General features: G+C 39.1%; 2 pseudogenes; one reads left to right on the top strand and one right to left on the bottom strand.

Annotated features, from left to right (window-relative positions):
• Nucleotides 1–3,520: 3,520 nt before the first annotated feature.
• Nucleotides 3,521–3,639, bottom strand: LOC135051798 (5S ribosomal RNA; annotated as a pseudogene).
• A 1,567-nt stretch (nucleotides 3,640–5,206) lies between these two features.
• LOC135052002 (5S ribosomal RNA) lies at nucleotides 5,207–5,325 on the top strand (annotated as a pseudogene).
• The last annotated feature ends 1,123 nt before the right edge of the window (nucleotides 5,326–6,448 follow it).

Raw genomic sequence — 6,448 nt, 5'->3', positions numbered from 1 at the left:
CCAGTCTTCCGATCCCCAGCACTTCTATGCCCCTGTCAACTCTATCCTTTGACCACCACCACCACCACCACCACCACCTCATTTCCCCTCTTCACTGTCTGCTCTTGACTTTGCCACTAATTTCAAATTTAAGATTGGCTCCATACATCATGACATCACATCCCACCAGAACATCAGCAACCAGACATCTCCTATCCCTTACCACTACTCCACATCCCTCTCACCAACTCTGACATCTTTTTCCCATGTACAGTATCTAGTGAGGAAGTCATGGACATTATCCGTTCTCTCCCCCAACCACTACCTCCTCATTTGACCCTATCCTCACCTGCCTCCTGTGCTACCTCTCTTTTTCTGCCTGTTCCCATCTTGCCCACTCAATCTCTCCCTCTGATTAAGCACTGTCCCCTCTGCCTGCAAGCATGCACCTATCTCCCCTATTCTTAAACAACCACCCCTTGATCCAAACACCCTCTTTAACTACCGACTCATCTCTCTCCTCCCTTTTGCTTTCAATCTCTTTGAGCATATTGTCTACAACTGTCTTGCTGCTTTTCTTTTCTCCCACTCACTGCTGACCCATTCAAGTATGGCTTCCATTCTCTCCACTCCAGTAAACCTGCCCTCACAAAGACTCCAATTGACTCCCTGCTGCCAAATCTAAGAGCCAGTACTCAATGCTTTTTCTTCTTGACCTCTCTGTTGCTTTTGACACTGTGGACCACCCTCTCCTTATACAAATCCTTCACTCCCTTGGTCACCATGATAATGCCCTTTCATGGCTGTCCTCCTGCCTCTATAACCGTTCCTTCTCTGTCTCCTTTCATGACTCCACCTCCGCCCACTTCCACTACCTGTAGGTGTCCCATAAGGTTCTGTTCTTGGTCCTCTCCTTTTCTCTCTCTATATGTCCTCTTTAAGTGAACTCATTAGCTCTTTTAACTTACAATATCATCTCTATGCTGATAGTACTCAAATCTACCTTAACTCCATTGACCTCTCCCCTGCTCTCCTCACTCATATCTCCAACTGTCTCTCTGCTATCTCTTCTTGGATATCCCAGAACTTTCTTAAATTAAACATGTCTAAGACTGAGCTTCATCTACCCACACTCCCACAATTTCATTATCTATTGATGGCACTACTATGTCCTCTAGCTCCAAAGTGCACTGTCATGGAATAATCCTTGACTCCTCCTTCTCCTTCAAAACACACATTCAGCACCACTTACAAACCAGCAATTTTCATCTCAAAAAAATTTCCAGGATCAGACCCTTTCTCACCTAGGATGCTACTGAGACCATTTTCCACTCACTGGTCATTTCATGACTGGACTACTGTAATCTCTTACTAACCAGCATCCCTGACAAATGCCTCTCCACTCCAATCTATCCTCAGTGCTGCAGCTCATCTTCCTCACCAACCACACTGTCTACCTCCCCTCTCCTACAAGACCTTCACTGACTTCCTTTCAGAATTCAATTAAAATATTTCAAACTTACTTACAAAGCCATTTACCTATTCCTCTCCCATTTATATCTCTGACCTTATCTCTACACTCCCATGGATCCTCTTCACACCACTAATGCACATCGCCTCTCCCACCTACTGATTACTTCTTCTCACTTCTACCTTCAAGATTTCTCACGTGCTGCTACCTTTCTCTGGAATTCTCTACCTCTCCCCCTCAGACTCTCCACCTCTCTACAAAACTTCAAATAGGTTCTCAAGATCCACTGCTTCACTAAACCCAGCCTAATCTCATCATAACCCTCTATTCCTCGTCTACCCCATCTGTGATACCCCTGTCTGTCTGTCTGCCCCTCCCTTTTAGATGTTAGCTCTCATGAGCAGGGCTTCAACTCTCATGTGCTTATACTCTCAATTAAACCATCTAAATCAGTGATTTCTAAATGTCTTAGAATTTAAATATATTGCATTAAATATTGTCTATGTACAGGATTTGCTTTTTCATCAAATGTCAAACACAAGTTTACTTTTCACCATAATGCAACATATGAAATATTTAAAAAGGCAGAAGCTATAATTCTATTTCTAATTTTAAATGTGACATAATGCTACAAAATTAAAAGATTACATTATGCTGTTACATCCTTTACAGAATATATTCTCACATCTCACTGGTGGTAAATGGTCATCACTGCACATTTGTGATTTGTAATGGTAAGAATAAAATATACCTAAAATAGTATTGTGTGTTGGTATGTTCATTTATATGTTGGTACTGGTTATCTTAAAATAACCCCAACAAAGCACTTCAGCACAAGCCTTTTCTTGATAAGACAACCTAAGATTATACTTTATATACTGCATTGCCAGAAGTTTCCTCGTGTATGATTAGATTAAACAAATCTGATTGACATGGTTCTAATCAATCAACTCATTTCAATTAATTCAATTAGTCTTTTTCCTCACAGGAATCATGTGACAAGCATATGGAAATTTGCTGTTAACTTTAGACCCACATAAATACTTTAATTTTGATAAACTAACTAAAATGTTAGACATGTTTTTAGAATCATGGGAAATGGTAATCACTGTCACTATCCATCTTGAAAAGTTTAATGTGAAACCATGCAACATTGTTTTCTGTAGCTGTGTCAACAAATAGTTCATATATTTGTATTGTTTGCATGCAGTATATACTACTTTCAGAATTTTTCATTGTTTTAAAATATTTTTACTTTCTATATTGACTTTCTTTAGCTGTGTTAATAGAACTTAAAATAGTTGTGCATAATTTTTGGTCAGTTTCTATATAAGTGACTTTATGTTTCTGTTTAGGGCAATACCAAAAGAGTGGTGATAAGAACTTTAGAAAAAATTGCAAGGTCTTCACCTATAGCAGTTGTCCCCAAACTTTGTGAATCATGACACACTAGGGCAGGCATGTCCAAACTGCGGCCTTCCAGCTGTTGAGAAACGACATATCAATATTTCAAAAGAAGTAAAGAGAGACTCTGTGTTGGGGCACGCTTGAAATAAAACCTAACTTTTAATTGGAATAGGATAATATTTAGTACACAGACAAACACACATATAATACTTGAAGAGAAGGTCATCAAGAATTTTTTGACCTCTCTCCACTTGTATTTTGAATCTGAAGCCAGATTCTCAATTATCAATATGAAAAAATGATAAGTCGGAGTAACAATTCTCCAATAAATATTTAAGGTGACAGTGACACCCAAGATGAAAATATCAGAAATTCAGTTTCAACATAATAGAAAATAATTCAGACATATGGCACATAGGCATTTGATATAACAATTTAGGCTATAAATTTAGTCCATTACCCAATGTCTATCTTGATAGTATATCCTGGTAAAGGTTAGCCTGCTATGGCTGATAATCGGTCAACATGTGTAGTGAAGGAAAATTCTGAGTAAGTCTACGATTAGACAATTATAATTAAATTGAAAAAGGAATATAGGTATGAAGTTGGTAAGGGTCAAAGGTTGCTCCAACACTTCTGATTTTCACATGGAAATGGAGGTATTTATTACTGCACCTAATATTCCCTAGCAGTCTCCCATCTAGGTACTAATCAGGCTGCACACTGCTTAGCTTCCAAGATCAGGCGAGATTGGACGTAACCAGTGAGATATGGCAGTAATATCACTTAGATTGTGAATGAGAGGGTGTGTGGTTATTGGCACATACCAGAAAGAGTACTTCTACTGTCCATCGATATGCACAGTCTCTCTGTTACTTTCGCATTGCAGAGGAATTGTGTGACTGGCATCAGGATGAGAGAGTACTGAAAAAAGCAGGATACAGGAAATGTATAAGTTCAGGGTCCGTCTTCTGCTGTCCACTGTCATATAAGAATATAGCGGACAGTGGATGAGAGAGGCAGGTTACCTGGGCCTATTGAAAAAATGGTGTGAAATTACACAGGTATCTTAAAGTTTCCTATGATAATATGGCATCCAAATTTAGATATTGCATATTATAATCATAGCAGTTGAGGGCAGAAATTAGCAATGCCTCTTAGATACAACAGTAGGGAACTGAAATCCGCTGTTGGAGACATAGACATCTATGGTCAGCAAAATTTCTAATAATGTGTTATTGTTGGTAGGTGTAAATTAACCATCTACATAATAATGTTAAAGTTAGAGTGTCAGAATAGGAATAATGGACAGAAAACGTTGGATATTTGACACTATAGTTAAATAATAAAATAGCAGACTAACAAATAATTTATAATTAAATAGACAAAGTTTCGTCAAATATACGATACCAGGAGATGAGTGGGCTGAACCGTGCACTGTTCAGCACCACTAAACACAGACGGCCATTTCACCTGAAGGTGGCTTGTTCACTGTATGAGATGGTAGTGGAAGACTGTCTATTTAAGGCCAATATGGGGGAGTGGTCTCATTGTAAGGGACAATCATAGATAGGAGGAAATGTATCATGTGACATTCTTAGAGGTAGCCAGCACATCACTTTCGGTTTCAAAAACCGGAAGTGCTGTCCGATCGCGTCATTTCAAAACCTCTGTATATCTAATATGGCTTTCAATTTAGCCAAACTGGATATCAAAGGAGAGGAAAGAGTGTTTTAGGCCTGGATGCTGAGGCCACGTTCGAGGCATCGGCTCCGTGACCAGAAGTCTTTAGGTCACTGGACTGATCCGTGGCGCGTCTCTAATCATTATTCCTATTCTGACACTCTAACTTTAACATTATTATGTAGATGGTTAATTTACACCTACCAAAAATAACACATTGTTAGAAATTTTGCTGACCATAGATGTCTTTGTCTCCAACAGTGGATTTCAGTTCCCTACTGTTGTATCTAAGGGGCATCGCTAATTTCTGCCCTCAACTGCTATGATTATAATATGCAATATCTAAATTTGGATGCCATATTATCATAGGAAACTTTAAGATACCTGTGTAATTTCACACCATTTTTTCAATAGGCCCAGGTAATCCGCCTCTCTCATCCACTGTCCGCTATATTCTTATATGACAGTGGACAGCAGAAGACGGACCCTGAACCTATACATTTCCTGTATCCTGCTTTTTTCAGTACTCTCTCATCCTGATGCCAGTCACACAATTCCTCTGCAATGCGAAAGTAACAGAGAGACTGTGCGTATCGATGGACAGTAGAAGTACTCTTTCTGGTATGTGCCAATAACCACACACCCTCTCATTCACAATCTACGTGATATTACTGCCATATCTCACTGGTTATGCCCAATCTCGCCTGATCTTGGAAGCTAAGCAGTGTGCAGCCTGATTAGTACCTAGATGGGAGACTGCTAGGGAATATTAGGTGCAGTTATAAGTACCTCCATTTCCATGTGAAAAGCAGAAGTGTTGGAGCAACCTTTGACCCTTACTGACTTCATACCTATATTCCTTCTTCAATTTAATTATAATTGTCTAATCGTAGACTTACTCAGAATTTTCCTTCACTACACATGTTGACCGGATAATCAGCCATAGCAGGCTAACCTTTACCAGGATATACTATCAAGATAGACATTGGGTAATGGACTAAATTTATAGCCTAAATTGTTATATCAAATGCCTATGTGCCATATGTCTGAATTCTTTTCTATTATGTTGAAACTGAATTTCTGATATTTTCATCTTGGGTGTCACTGTCACCTTAAATATTTATTGGAGAATTGTTACTCCGACTTATCATTTTTTCTTATTGATAATTGAGAATCTGGCTTCAGATTCAAAATACAAGTGGAGAGAGGTCAAAAAATTCTTGATGACCTTCTCTTCAAGTATTATATGTGTGTTTGTCTGTGTACTAAATATTATCCTATTCCAATTAAAAGTTAATTTTATTTCAAGCGTGCCCCAACACAGTCTCTCTTTCCTTCTTTTGAAATATTGACATGTACTATTGACTCTGGGTGCACCACCAACAACAGCAACTCCTTGGTACCGATTACAGGCATCTCTCATGCATATGCACTGTTGGTTCACAATACAAATTTTATAAGAGCCTATTTCAAAGAGATCTTTTTAGTCCTGTGCGGCACCAAACTGACCCTTATCTGAGAAACTACATATCCCAGCATGCCCTGACACAGTTTTGCTGTCAGAGAATGCTAAAGCTGTGTCATGGCATGCTGGGATGTGTAGTTTCTTAACAGCTGGAGGGCCGCAGTTTAGACATGCCTGCACTAGGGTATCAGCATTTTTTTAATGCATGCCTCGGCTAAAAGTTTCTTATTGAGAAATTCTGCTAAACTTATTAAATTAAGTAAATTGTGCTTACCAGTCAAACTTAGGTTAAGATCTATTGTGGTGGATAGAGTTGCACTTCTGTTTGTGACCAAATTTTATGAATGGCGGCATACAGTTCTGGTTTTGCCTATAACATGGTCCATAAATGATTTGATTTGGTCCTCGGCCACTTGCAGCGCACCAGGGAGCCATGGCACCCA

The sequence above is a fragment of the Pseudophryne corroboree genome, chromosome 2 (assembly GCF_028390025.1).
Source record: "Pseudophryne corroboree isolate aPseCor3 chromosome 2, aPseCor3.hap2, whole genome shotgun sequence".
NCBI lineage: Eukaryota > Metazoa > Chordata > Amphibia > Anura > Myobatrachidae > Pseudophryne > Pseudophryne corroboree.
The sequence above is the reverse complement of the archived record's forward strand: the minus strand, read 5'-3'. Positions and strand labels throughout refer to the sequence as shown.